Genomic DNA, 15,328 nt, shown 5'->3' with positions numbered 1-15,328 from the left:
GCAGCTTGTTAGAATGAAATTACAATGAAATGAACACCCTTAGCTGTTCCCGGCCACTTGACCATCTTCTTCTGTGTGAATGCATAAACAGTGCCCGAACTCTTCCAGGAATCGGCAACGCGCCCACGAGTAATGAGTATAATGGGCGGGGGCACTATGAATGTAGTGCGAGACAATAAGTTGAGAATGTGGGTTTCGCAGGAGGCGTGCCAGAGACAAATCCCTGCAGTCGCGCTATCCTCTGTCTCCTCGGTGAATCAGATAGATAGAGCGTCTGCTATATAAGCAAGAGATCCCCGGTTCGAGTCCCTGTCGTAGCACACGTTATCATCTATCCCCATTGACGTATGTCAACGACTGTAAGCAGCTAAGGGTGTTCATTTCATTGTGATTTCATCTTTGTCTCATATGAAACAGTAGTTGGCTTCGTTACATGTCTATTTGCTTCCGCTTACAAACCCAAAAGTGAACTGCTCGACTTAAATGCATTGCAAATATATGGTTTGTTTTCTTCATTATCTTTGTTCCTATTCGTTTTTCGTACTCTTGCATTCAATGGAGGGCACCATTATTTTCATTGACTTCTGCCAAAATGCACTGTTATTAGTACCTATTAATAACATGTGAAAATCAATGAAATCTTTCCGGGCTTCCAGCCGCACCAAGTGGTTAAAATCCCGCAAGCTTTTGACCAAGAGCTCCTTGGCCATTATCAAGTGGTAAATGATTGCCGAGTCATTGTGGCCTCGCCACTATATAGCCGCGCTGAAGGCAGTGACGTCATTGGTGCTCTCTTCCTCGTTAAATATGGTAATGTTTCGGTCCTGGATCCGTCATGCCCACTTCAACCTTGTGATGGCGAGGTCCTAGAACCGTGCTGAGCTCCAAACTGCCGTACTTATTGATGTTCTCCAGATATTTTTAATTCTATACTTTCTTTAATATCTCTGTCCCAAAATCCCTTCATCCTCATAATGACAGACGCTTTGTCACATTGAATTTATGAAGCATGTTCTGCTCCACTGTGAACACCATTGGGTGACCCAACTTACAGACAGGCAAAACAACTTAAAGACTGGAAAATTGCTCAAGTCACATTAATCCCCAAAAAGGGAAGTAGGAGTAATCCGCTGAATTACCGGCCCATATATATATAGATTTGCAGTAGGGTTTTGGAACATATACTGTGTTCGAACATTATGAAGTACCTTGAAGAAAACGATTTATTGACACATAGTATAGATTCAGAAAATATCGTTCTTGTGAAACACAACTAACTATTTATACTCATGAAGTAATGAGTTCTATCGACAGGGGGTGTCAAATCGATTCCATATTTTTAGATTTCCAAAAAGCTTTCAACACCGTTCCTCACAAGCGTCTTCTAACCATACTGAATGCCTATGGAATATCGCCTCAGTTATGTGACTGGATTCGTGATTTCCTGACAGAAAGTAATAGAAGGAAAGTCGTCAACTAAAACAGAAGTAATATCTAGCAATCTCCAAGGAAGTATCATAGGTCCTCTATTTTTCTTGATTTATATTAACGACACAGTGGACAATCTGAGTAGCTGTCTTAGATTGTTTGTCATTTAACGTCTTTTAAAGTCGTCAGATGATCAAAATGAATGGCAAAATGATTTAGATAAGAAATCTTTATGCTGCAAAAAGTGGCAATTGACCCCAAATAAAGAAAAGTGTGAAGTTATTCACATGAATACTAAAAGAAATTCACTAAACTTCGATTACACAAATCGATCACACAAATCAGAAGGCTGTAAATTCAACAAAATACTTAGGGATTCCAATTACAAATAAACTAAATTGGAACAATCACATAGATGTTGTGGGTAGACCAAACCAAAGATTGCTATTCACTGCCGGAACTCGTAGAAGGTGCAACAGATCTACTAAAGAGGGGAGAGCTTCGTTTCACCCGAACGAACTAAGAAAGTGACGTCGAGATGACGTAGCCCAGCGTTCGCAAAGTATATCGATCGGCGACTACAAATCGAGCTGACTTAAAAGTGGCGGGAGAGTTGTGTGTTTACTGGCTCAGTGCTGTAGAGTTCTGCTGCTGCGGTATGTCGCAAACTCCTTTTTCGGGCACTTCTTCGAGTATGTTTACTGACCGCGTTGAAGACCGGGAAGTAGATGTGTTCGAGAGGTTAGTGCGTTCATCGTTGAAAGGTGTATGTATTATCAGAGAAGGCGACATCCATGGATTTTGCGAGACAGAAGAGGATATTGTCCATCTTCTGAGCAACCTGCGCCCATGGCTACGCATACTCAGAAGAAGTGCGTATTAACGGCAGCCCCCCTTAGGTGCTGCTAAACGTAAGTGAAAGTGTCCCTAATTCGTTTTTGTGTTAAGATGTAACATAATTACATAATTGTTACATAGATGTGTTCCATTTATATCCTTTGTCTGCGTTAAAAATAAATGTAATTAGTTATTTATAGTAAATAACGTCGTTCGTAAATCAGATTTGTACACTTCTCGAGTTAAACATGTCTTGCATATTTTAATTATGTGAACACATTACGCTTTTCATTCTCGCACTACGTACTGTTCAATCGAGTAAATCAATCGTGGTAGGATGGGGAAGACAGCAAGCCATGTAGCACACACGAAACAATCGCCAAATAACATTAATGGCTATGTAGCTAAGAATATACATCAGAAATGAGGGGGAAAAAAACACGCACACATTAATAGAATGCCGTGAACAAAAGACATGTGGGAAGAAGAAATGAAAGAAATTGATTTTGGAAACATTTAAGACATGCAGGGATTAAAATGTAACTGAAGTGTAGATACTGATACTTTTTTAAATTATTTGTAGCAGCATCAACGCACGAAATGCCAATCTTCCTGCCTCTACTCTGTCAAGATTTTTTACAGTGTGTCCTAAACCTCACTGACCACAGGCGACTGTGTATTGTATATCTATTGATCATTTGGGTCATTGTTCCTGTACAGTTAAAACAGCTTAATTTACTAAATTATATACCCATTAGTGAGTGAAAATACTGCAACTAAGTACTGACATCACTTCCATGCTGTTTGCTTCAGTGGTCAAAGACAACTACTTGTCTCCAGTAGTGAACTATATCCATTTGTGTATGAATAAACTGATCTTGATTGTACTAGTTCATGGCATGGTAATTGGTATTTGCACTATATTCTGTTGGTTTTTCATGATGCTATCATACATATTTTACATAGGCCTGCTGCATAAGTTTCCATGTACATCAGTGGCCTACCCCATATATGTGTTGTGAAATGATTATAGATTTAATTAAAATTCTGTTTTTTACCAGACGAGACAGGCTTCTTCTACAGCCACACAAAAGGCAACATACCAATACAGTTTTTTGGTCCTGTTTTCTGTGTGGTAAGCTTAGTAAAAAGAGAATGTACTCTTCCCCTGCTATATCATAAAAGGGAGACCCTGTTGCAGATCTGGTAAGTAAAATAAATATATAAGTAGCAATTACATATATTTTCAAGAAAAAAGGAATAGTTACAGGGACTTATTCAATTTTATTTTATATGTAAAGGTGGACCATGTTGACCCAAAGAAGAAAAGTTCTCATGGACACACAAAAGAAAGGCTGTCCAGCAACATTGGATGTTAAGTGTGTCAGGGTATTCCCCGATCATGCGATAAACTCAGCAACAGACAGTTAAAGTGAGTATCCAACTGAGTAATGTGTGTAGATATATTAGCCTGATTAGATCATTAGCCTGATAAGTTACATGTATGTCATTTGGCAAGCTCTTGTATATAAATATTTGTAATTCATTGATAAATTTGTATTGTATTAAAGGTCACTGAGAAACTGAGAAGAGACTTGGAGTCAACATAGGTACCAAAAAGTTATCTGCGATATTATGTGACTGCCTCCCAAGCAAGCCACCATAATCATGGCATTAAATGTGTGAAAACGATTGGACACATACACACTTTGCTTTCAAAAGAGATCAGGGATATAGTTACAAAGGGGACGAACTCAGTTCGGATAATTAAGTTAGAACTGGAAAGATTTGTGGAAAAAAATTTAACTGGGGAAAACAGATCAGATCGGATGAACATAATGTTTTAGCCAACAGATAGTACAATTTATAGCCATATGTATTGGGCTCTGTTCGAGTTGAAGAAAACCGTTATAGACAAAGATGCATTAAGGAACACTTTTTTTTTTCCCAGACCGTTTAGATGACAATGGAAAAGTGCAGCCATTGCTTTTTTGTTACCAGCACAAGTGGCAAAGGGAACTTTTGAAAAGGTATGGTAGGGTATGTTTGCTTGATGCAACATACAAGACAACGAAGTATGACATTTCATTATTTTTCTTGGTAGTGAAAGCTAATGTATGCTATTTAGTAGTTGGGATATTCGTTCTTCAAGTAGAAAACACTGCAACGATTAAGGAGGCTCTAGACATTTTCAAGGCATGGAACCCAGACTGGAATCCAGTTCCATGGGTTACGTATTTCTCTGTGCCTGAGATATGGGCAATTAAAGGAACATTTTCAATGTCAAGGGTTTATCTTTTTTTATTTCATCAAAAGCAAGCCTGGCAACAGTGGCTTAGCAAAAAGAACAATTTAGACATACTGCGAGACAGTGAGCAAATTCTGAAGCTGTGGGAAGAAATTGCAGAGTCACCATCTGAAGAAAAATTCTTAACTGCAAAACACAACCTTCAATCTCATGAATTAGTAACTAGAAATTCTGGTGCACTTGATTATTTTAATAAGCAATGGCTTTCAGTATCTGAAAGGTGCGTGAAGGCCTATGAGGACAAGCAGAATTTCTTCGCTAATATAACTACTACTAATGGTGTTGAATCACTAAATAAGTGAAACATTTTTTTCTTAGACATTCAGCAGATAAAACATTGACAGGTGTTGTTAAAGTTTTAATAAATGATTTCCTCTCTAGCCTCTTTAAAAAATATTGTCTGAAGAATTCAGCTGTGAAATCTTACAGCAGAGCGATTCCTCACTTCTTGCGTAACAAGTCACACGAATTTGTGAATCACGTAATGAAAAAGTATTCGCCAGCGCAAACTGGACTTACTGAAAGCTCAGTGAAATAAATGGGTGAGGGATTATTTTGTGTAGAAAGTGCAGAGGCCAAGGATTGTTACTATGTGGTAAATTTTGCAAAGCCTAATTGCACATGTGAAGACTTCCAAAGGTGGAAATATTCATGCAAACATTTCTGCGCAATTTTCATTTATTACTGTGGCTAGGACTTTAATAAGTTGAATGACAATTACATGAACAGCCCTTTAATTTGTCTCGATGGGACCTTTGGGTTTGGCTCGAGCAGCAGTTGGTCTGAATCTGCCAGTCCTGTATTACAAAGTTCAGAGGATACCAGCAGTGAGAAGGCAGTAAACCAAGGCAGTGACAATCCCAGAAGCTCAACTTCATCAGAGGAACAAGATAAAAGGCAGTTAGCTAGGCTGGTTATAAACCTGACCTACAGCACTATAAAAATTAAGACTTTGAGAATGTGTGCACTAGCTACATCTTATCCTGAGGATGATGTAATAGCATCATGATTTAAAAAAAAAATCAGAAATTTGTCTTTGTCTTACTTGAACACCAAGGCCACTTTTGCAGCAACCTGTAACAATACAAAGTTGTCAAATCATGTAAAGTGAAGTGATAAAATAACATGCTGCTAGAAATATAATTCAGAATCGGATACTATACTCACTTCTGTCTCCATGTGGTAATTTGTTCACTGAGCAGAAAACCTGGAAAATTCAGCTATTTGTCTGAAACTGTAGCTGAGCAATCTCATCAGTGTTCATTATATTTTCCCTTGGACTGATACAGTCTAAGTGCAGAAAGCAAAATTAATTGAAAAAATTGTCTTGTAATAAGAATTTATGTAAATAAATGTTATCACATTACGCACCTTGATGATACACAACCAGGTAATGTGCCACAGCAACCTTATTTTTAACGGTAGGGACTCCCGCACCTAGGTATGCATTTGTGTGTCAATTACACTTTCCACGAGATCAGGAGGTTCAGAGGAATGATCACAACATTGCCTCTCGCTGCTGAGAGAAGGCAACTGTGTCACCTGAATGGGAATACAATGATTAACTTTAAAATAACTTGGCCAGAAAGTGATTTTAATCAAAAATCAATGCAGATACTGACATACCTTGATGTTGCCAAGGTGATCTGCAACTCTCTTGTAAATTTTGCTTGTGGCTTGTCCATTGCTCCCATACAGTACAAAAGAACCAAAAAAGCTGATCTGACTGCTGCTTTTAAATGTGGCAAAAGAACACAGAGTACCTGTGAACCGTGAAATAATCTAGTAAGCAAAAAAGGGTAAACAATACATATTTAATGACGAAGCATATGTAACACGTTTAACTGCAAAAGGGGATAACTCCCACACCACCCATAGCTTTAAAATAAAAGATTGCAATTCTTACCTATCACTACTGCAATCTATATATGACTGACAAGGTGTTGAGAAAAATGTCCTTTGCAAATAATAATCTGTACGTACACAGAGTAACTGTCGTAAATAGTACAGATTCATTCTACTTGATGCAGAGTACACATAACATGTATAAGAATGGTAATATTATAACAACGCGAAGCCCAGGATGGAATAACAATTTTGCACTGTTATCCATCTTGGCTTTCAGCCAAAGCTCCTTCATCTGAAATACAAATTAGACACACATTCTGGCCACAGTAGTGAGAGACATTGGTCATGGGTGTGTGTTTTTCTATTTCAGGTGACCCCCCTGTGGGTTCGGGGGTAAGAATAGGCCCACGGTATTCCTGCCTGTCGTAAGAGGCGACTAAAAGGAGTCTCAAACGTTTCGGCCTTATGTGATGGTCCCCTACCGGGTTTAACCTCCATCTTCTAAATTCTTCCGAAGAGCGAGCTGATTGGGGAAGGGCGCCTTACAAGGTGCAATGTGTCCATCGCTCATTACCATCTCTAGCTTGGTTGGTCGTCGTCGCATAGCTGTCCCGCCCACTCACCATCTCTAGGGCGTGGCTTTGTTCTTGGGTGCGGTTTTTGCAGTCTGCTCTGCTGTGTCGCTTTATGCGCCAATGACGATCATGGGCTACATTTCACCTGAAATCCAGCACGGTAGCCAGTCCGTTGTGGTGGGGCCGCCATGTACCCTGTCGGTTGTAGCCCCCTGACAACACAGGGATCGCTCTACTGATGCCTGCGCCGTTAACTCCCCGCGTATGCCAAGGAGTAGATGCCTGTCTCCTTGGGGCATCGGGACTCCCGGCAATGGCCATCCCGCCAGGTGGTCGTTGCTGAGGCTGGGTGGCGCCCGTGGGGAGGGCCCTTGGTCGGAGTAGGTGGCATCAGGGCGGATGACCCGCGATGAAGCGTGGTACATCATCTCTTGCTGGCGGCCAGCCGCCAGCAGTCTCTAAGCATTCTCGGCCTCAATACAACGCTCAGGCATATGATCCACAATCGTTCCCCTCCCTGGCCACACCATGGGAGGAACGAAAGGCTACGGTTGGCAGCGAACCTTATTCACCTCGCTATTTAGTCTGTACACGAGTCGATGGGGAATCGTTTATGGCGACCAAGCCTCAGTTTTTTGTCGAGCACTTGGAGGACAAGTTTGGGGAGGAGGAGGGCTTGTCCAAAATGCGCTCTGGGGCAGTATTGATCAAAACAGCATCCTCTGCACAGTCACGGCGGTTACTCGCTTGTGACAAGTTGGGGGATGTTTCCGTCACGATCACGCCCCATAAGAGTCTCAACATGGTCCAGGGCATTATATTCCATAGGGACCTACTCTTGCAGTCAGACGACGAGCTACGCGCCAATTTAGAACGGCGGGGTGTTCACTTCGTCCGGCGCGTCCATCGGGGTCCGAGGGATAATCAGGTAGCCACCGGTGCCTTCATCTTGGCCTTCGAGGGTGACGTCCTACCCGAAAAGGTCAAGGTGATGGTCTACCGATGTGATGTGAAGCCCTATATCCCTCCCCCGATGAGGTGTTTCAAATGCTGGAAGTTCGGCCACATGTCATCTCGGTGTACTTCCAGCATGACATGCAGAGATTGTGGACGCCCTTCACATCCTAATACTGCATGTGCGCCGCCTCCCATCTGTGTGAACTGCGGCGAACACCATTCCCCTTGCTCGCCAGACTGCAAGGTTCTACTGAAAGAACGAAGGATCATGGAATATAAGGCCCTGGACCGCATGACCTATACTGAGGCTAAGCGGAAATACGAGAGGCTACATCCTGTGGCTCTGACCAGCTCCTATGCCACCGCTGCCAAAACAGTAGTTTTGTCATCTGCTGCACCGATTCCACTGACCACTCTGAGCCGGAATACTACACCTGCTCCCTTGATGGTGGGGGGCACTTCCCCATCTGTTGCTCCTGCACCACCTACCTCAGGAGCAACGACCCCCCAACCATCGGGGACACAAGTCCCCAACTCTAAGCCGGAGAAGCGTCCGACTTCTTCGGCGACTCTCTCTCGCAAGGGATCCCTCGGGTCCCTCCCTTCCCAGGTTTCCACCTCTGGGAAGGGTGACGTCAGCCAATGGCTGAAAAGCGGGCCAGCGGCTGGTCGCAGGGCTTCCCGCTCCTCCTCCGTCCCGGAGACTGACTCGGTGGAGCCCTCCCAGCCAATGAAACCCAAGGACCAGAGAGACAAGACGAAGAAGACCTCTAAGGCCAAGGAACGCGCGGTGGCATCCACCCCACCGCTCCATACAGGCTCTGCGTCTGAGGATGAGGTGGAGATCCTGGCGTCCGCTGAGGACCTGGATCTCGCCATACCCTCAGACGCCAAGGACGCCGATTGTACTGGTCCTCGATCGGTGACAGCAGGTGACCCAGTGACGTGATCTGCCTCCTCGGTCCCTTCACGCCTATTTCGCCCATGGACAAAGTGATTCTCCAGTGGAACTGCAGCGGTTTTTTCCACCACCTTGCTGAGCTCCGCCAACTCGTCAGCAGTCACCCTTTCTTCTGCATTGCCCTCCAGGAAACGTGGTTTCTGGCAATGCGGACCCCTGCCCTACGAGGGTATCGGGGTTATTCTAAGAACCGGGCAGCTTATGAGAGGGTGTCTGGTAGAGTCTGCGTCTACGTCCTTAACTCTATCTACAGCGAGTGTGTGCCTCTTCATACACCCTTAGAGGCTGTCGCTGTAAGGATGTGGACGCCTCAGCCTATTACTGTCTGCAGTTTGTACCTTCCGCCGGATGGTGATGTCACTCGTCATGTGTTGGCTGCATTGATAGGACAACTGCCGCCTCCCTTTGTGTTGCTGGGCGACTTTAACGCCCATAACCCCTTGTGGGGTAGCGCCGCGATTACTGGCCGGGGCAGAGATGTCGAGACTCTTCTGTCACAGCTTGACCTCTGCCTTTTAAACACGGGAGAGGCGACCCACTTTAGTGCGGTCCATGGCTCGTTTTCGGCCATTGACCTTTCTATTTGCAGCCCCGGACTTTCACCATCCATCCACTGGAGGGTCCATGACGACTTATGTGGTAGTGACCATTTCCCCATCTTTCTGTCACTGCCACAGCGTCACTCTTCTGAACGCCCCTCCAGATGGGCTCTGACTAAGGCTGATTGGGACTTATTTACATCTGTCGCAGTGATCGCACCTCCTTCCACTGATCCGATTGATGCGGTGGTTCAGTCGGTCACCACCAGCATCGTTTCTGCGGCGGCATCTGCGATTCCCTGTACATCCGGGTCACCTCGGCGGAGGACTGTGCCGTGGTGGTCGCCCGAGATCGCAGAGGCGATTCGAGATCGCCGGCGGGCTCTGCAGCGCCATAAGCGGCACCCGTCGTTGGAGACCCTCGTTGCTTTTAAACAGTTCCGCGCCCGAGCCCGACGCCTTATTCGCCAACGGAAGCAGGAGTGCTGGGAACGTTATGTTTCCACCATTGGCGTCCGTACCTCTGCATCGCAGGTTTGGGCCAAGATTCGGCGACTCCAAGGCTATCGGCCACCTGTCTCTGTCCCTGGGCTTTCGCTGAATGGAGCAGTGTGCACCGACTCCGACACGATTGCGGACCGGTTACCAGAGCATTTTGCTCAGTGTTCCGCGTCAACGAACTACCCGTTGGCCTTCCGCTCCCGGAAAGAGCGGTTGGAAAGTCGGAGGCTTTCCTTTCACACGCGCCACGCGGAGTCGTACAATGCTCCTTTCAGCGAATGGGAATTCCAGAGCGCACTTTCTGCTTGCCCTGATACGGCTCCTGGACTAGACCGCATTCACAGCCAGATGCTGAAACACCTCTCAGTGCCTTGCCAGCGACGCCTCCTAGATCTTTTCAATCGCGTCTGGGTCGAGGGTGTTTTCCTGTCTCAATGGCGGGAAAGCATAGTCCTCCCCGTATTGAAACCTGGCAAGAACCCGCTGGAGGTGGACAGCTATCGCCCCATAAGCCTCACCAACGTTCCTTGCAAGTTGCTGGAACGTATGGTGAGCCGGAGGTTGAGTTGGCTCCTCGAGTCTCGGGGCCTTCTGGCTCCGTCTCAGGGTGGGTTCCGTAAAGGTCGCTCTGCCGTCGATAATCTGGTCTCCCTGGTTGCCGTCTTCTTCGACATGCGGAAGGCATACGATACGACTTGGCGCCATCACATCCTGGCCACACTTCATGGGTGGGGCCTTAGGGGCCCGCTCCCGATTTTTATTCAGAATTTTCTTTCGTATCGTTCCTTCCGCGTGCAAGTAGCTGCGTCGCATAGTTCCTCCCGGGTCCAGGAGAACGGGGTCCCACAGGGGTCTGTCCTCAGTGTGTCCCTGTTTTTAATTGCCATCAATGGGCTCGTTGAGGCGGCGGGGTCGTCCGTCGCGGCTTCTTTATATGCGGACGACTTCTGCCTATATTACAGCTCCAGTGGCATCGCCGCTGCTGAACGGCAGCTGCAAGGTGCCATCCGCAAGGCGCAGTCATGGGCTGTAGCGCACGGCTTCCGGTTTTCGGCCGCGAAGACCTGCGTTATGCATTTCTGCCGGCGTCGCACGGTTCACCCTGAGCCGCGCCTTTACCTTGACGGTGAACCTCTTGCTGTGGTCGCGACGCATCGGTTCTTGGGACTGGTGTTCGATACCCGGTTGACTTGGCTGCCCCATATTAGGCAGCTGAAGCAAACATGCTGGCGGCACTTAAACGCTCTCCGTTGCTTAAGCCACACCAGGTGGGGTGCTGACCGGTCCACCCTCCTCCACCTATATCAAGCGCTGTTCCAGTCCCGCCTTGATTATGGGTGTGTGGCGTACGGTTCTGCCTCGCCTTCAGCATTGCGATTGCTGGATCCCATACACCACTGCGGGATCCGCCTCGCCACAGGAGCGTTCCGGACAAGCCCCGTCGACAGCATACTTGTGGAGGCTGGTGTCCCTCCATTGCGGTTCCGGCGTGACCGCCTTCTGGCCGCCTATGCCGCGCACGTTTATAGCATGCCAGGGCATCCAAACTACCGTCTCCTGTTCCCGCGCTCGATCGTCCATGTTCCAGACAGGCGGCCCCGGTCAGGGTGTCCCATTGCGGTTCGCCTCCGGGACCTTCTCCGTGGCCTTGACTTTTTTCCTCTGCCGCCTGTTTTCCGGGCCAATCTCCGTCTGCCCCCGTGGAGTGTGCCCCGACCGTGCCTTCGGCTCGACTTGGCACAGGGTCCGAAGGTCTCAGTGCCTCCGGAGGCCCTCCGCCGCCGCTTTCTTTCCATCCTGGCCGAGTTTCCGAACGCGGCGGTGGCCTACACCGACGGTTCGGTGGTCTCTGGTCACACTGGTTACGCTCTCACTCTACGGGATTATTGTGAGCAACGGTCATTGGCAGCTGGCTCCAGTGTATACACTGCCGAGTTGGTTGCCATCTATCGTGCCCTAGAGTTTCTCCGCTCCCGCTCAGGTGAGTCCTTTGTCATCTGTAGTGACTCCCTGAGCGGTTTACGAGCTCTTGACCAGTGTTTCCCTCGTTCCCGTCTGGTGATGGCCATCCAGGAGTCCCTCCATACTCTCGTCCGTTGCGGCCGCTCTGTCACCTTTGTTTGGTCCCCGGGTCACGTCGGCATCCCGGGTAACGAGCGGGTTGACGAACTGGCGAAACAGGCGGTCAGTTCCCCGGCGATGGAGATCGGTCTTTTAGAGAGTGACGTCCGATCCGTATTGCGGCAGAAGGTCCTTGCTGCTTGGCGTGATGAGTGGCGCACCCTGCCCTCTCCCAACAAACTTCGGGCAGTCAAGGAGACAACCAGTGTGTGGCGCTCCTCCATGCGGGGGTCTCGCAAGGACGCTGTCGTCCTCTGCCGGCTCCGCATAGGACATACCCGGCTCACGCACGCGTATCTCTTGTGCCGTGACGACCCGCCTCTCTGTCGCTGCGGATTGGCCCTGACCGTGGTACACGTCTTACTAGACTGCCCACTTTTAACTGCCCTCAGGCAGACGTTCGCGCTGCCTGATACACTCCCTGCTCTTTTAACCGATGACTCTACTATGGCTGACTTAGTTCTCCGTTTTATTCGAGCAGGGGGTTTTTATCATTCAATATGAGAGTCCCTTTTTATTTTTTTTAGTGTCGACTGTGGCTTTTGGCCTGGGGTTTTAGTTTGTGGTGTTTTAATGTGTCCCTTGGTTGTTGGCCTTTCCAGTTTTATTTTCATGGTCGGCCAATGACCGTCGCACTCTGTGTGTCTTTTAATCTCTTTTCTCTGGTCTTCGTCTATGTCTTTCTTGTACTGTGTCGTCCCTTGTCGTCTCCGTTATGTGTTTATTGCTTGTTGGACTTTTCTTCATGTATTATTATGGTCATGGAACAAGGGACCGATGACCTAAGTAGTCTGGTCCCTTTAACCCCCACAAACCAACCTATTTCAGGTGAAGGCCTTTGGGCTGAAAGCTAAGAGTTATCAATCTTTTAATTGTACCAATTTGTGAGAACATTTTGTATCCTTTTAGTAATGTCAATATTCTACTTCATTAAGTCTGCCACAATTGGGAAGTCCTCAATTAAAGCTGATCTTCTACAGATAATTTCTACTTTTTGGATAGTGAATGTCAAACATACTGAGTGAATTTGGAATTGGCAGCAACATGTCAGTTCATCTTTAGCAAAGTGTAAACAAATTTCATTGTAGTAAATTACAATTTACAGGATATGTTTATCAGCAGTGACTAAGGGCTTAACCCATTGTCTTTAATTATCAACAATCAAAGATCCTCTTGCAACACTGTCTAAATTGTTTACTCTATCTGCAAGGTTGCCTTCATCTCATGGTTGGTAGTCTTAAGTTGTTTTACAGAAGTAATTGCAGATGTAACACGTGTCATTAAAATTTCAGTATGGAAAAAACCAAACACTGTGTGTGACATGACTTTTTACCAAGCACCCCTATACTCTATACAATGAGTTGATAAAATATTAGGAGTTGCACACATAGAATGAGTGGTATCATGCAACAGATTGTCTCCATTTTTTACGTACCTATCCCTGCACTTCATAGGTCAATGAAAATGTCAGAGCTACCGAGGTAAATCTTTCCAAATAGGTGAGGCTCTATACCATCTCACTGTTGGAAATTAAAGGGGCAGGATAACAAATGAGGGCAGCTCAAGGAGTGTGTGTTGATCTCAAGAAGATTGGCAAGCAGGGGGATAAGTAGCTACTGGAATGATACTACTGATGAAAATAGCAATACTTCAGTGATTAATGGATCTACAGACCAGAGCCTCAGACAAATTCGTATATGTATACACACATAGGTAGAATAATTGAATAATCTTTGGGAATTGTATTTAACAGCCAATTGTGTCAAAGTAACTGTACAACATTTAGTCCATTCATGCATGTGATGAGGCATTAGCTACTTAAGACAAGAGCTCCTTTCATCTGACCACCACCAGACTGTATACAGCAAATTCCACAACAGTGGAACAATAAAACTTTTAAGCGAAAATATCGAAAATTGTACCCTATAGTACAGTACAAGAACCATGTAGATTGAGTCATCCCAGGTGCCTCTACCTTTCAGTAATTATAGTAATGTGTAATGAAAGGGGGAAAAAACTGTACGAGAGATAAGGTGGAGGGAATGGGGGCAGAGAGAGAGAGAAAATTTGCTTACAGGAAGATTTATAAGGCACATATTATTAGAACAGGAAAAGTTTTTAAGGTAGGACAAACTATGAGAGGAGGAAGGGGCAGCTTGCACTTGTGCAGACTAGACAATGGTTGTTATGTGGAAGCAGCTCAAGTTTTGAACCAACTATTGTGAATAATCTAGAATAGGGCCAGTGAGGTACTTATACGTTTCGCGCAGGAATGTTTTCAGCACTTCTTGTGAAGTATAATGGAACAAAAGAGGGTGTGTCAGCTGTGTTATACAGCCAATGAGGTAGCAGTAGGCAGACTATATGTTTCAATGTAATACATGTGAAACATTGTTGTAAACAAAAATCATATATTTAACTGCTCCCTGTTTGAGTCACAGCTATTTAAACTGTGCTAGCATCTGAAAACTGAGTTCAGTGTCACAACCCAAGATGTATTTGAGAAAGAAGTGAAATATGTTTCTCCTCTTCTAACATGACATTAGAGGGAATAGCAATTTTCAAATCATATTTTTCAGTGCATACTCTTATGTGTGCATTGCTCCTTTAAGCTTACACACAAACTGTTGTTCAAAATGACAAGTTGTTACAGTGTTTCTAAAATGTTTATACTATTGTACATGTCAATGTATTTTATGTTTTGCATTTATGTAAGCAAGCATGGACTATGCATGTGAATTGGACATATGAAGAAATGTCATAGTGTAATTATCCTTGTTGAGTGAAAACTAAACTCCATGTATTTCTTATTATGGATAATAAAACAATGTGGTATCAATAATTATGAAGTTTTCTTAATCATTTGCAATTACCTACTAGAATCCACAGATATGAAAGTAAAGTAGTTTGATTGTGGTGCCTGAAAAATGTAACCAACCTAACAAACTTATAATTTTTAGGTTTATTTACTTCACAAGAGGATTAGAACTTTAAAAATGGCATATACAGAGCCTACTACAGGGAAATTTCTACACCTGGTATTGTTCTCCTGATTGTCATTTGCCCTTTCCTTTTGTATTCTCTTTCTCACCTTACCATTCTTCTTTGGTACCACCATATGGGCACCAGGTAGACAATAATTCATATGGTTGTTTTTTTTTTTTTTTTTTTTTTTTTTTTTTTTTTTTTTTTTTTTTTTTTTTGACAATAACTTAAGGCTACTAATTCTGAATGTTATTAGAAATGTTATTAG

The 15,328-nt window shown here is 45.1% G+C and overlaps 1 long non-coding RNA gene across 1 annotated transcript; it reads left to right on the top strand.

Moving 5' to 3' along the window:
• Positions 1 to 1,895: 1,895 nt before the first annotated feature.
• LOC126267334 (uncharacterized) lies at positions 1,896 to 14,917 on the top strand. Its single transcript, XR_007548995.1, has 5 exons — positions 1,896 to 2,339; positions 3,327 to 3,471; positions 3,567 to 3,697; positions 3,837 to 6,791; positions 12,904 to 14,917. It is a non-coding gene; the product is annotated as an uncharacterized LOC126267334 (long non-coding RNA).
• The last annotated feature ends 411 nt before the right edge of the window (positions 14,918 to 15,328 follow it).

Source organism: Schistocerca gregaria, chromosome 4, assembly GCF_023897955.1.
Source record: "Schistocerca gregaria isolate iqSchGreg1 chromosome 4, iqSchGreg1.2, whole genome shotgun sequence".
In the NCBI taxonomy this organism is placed as follows: Eukaryota; Metazoa; Arthropoda; class Insecta; order Orthoptera; family Acrididae; genus Schistocerca; species Schistocerca gregaria.
The sequence above is the reverse complement of the archived record's forward strand: the minus strand, read 5'-3'. Positions and strand labels throughout refer to the sequence as shown.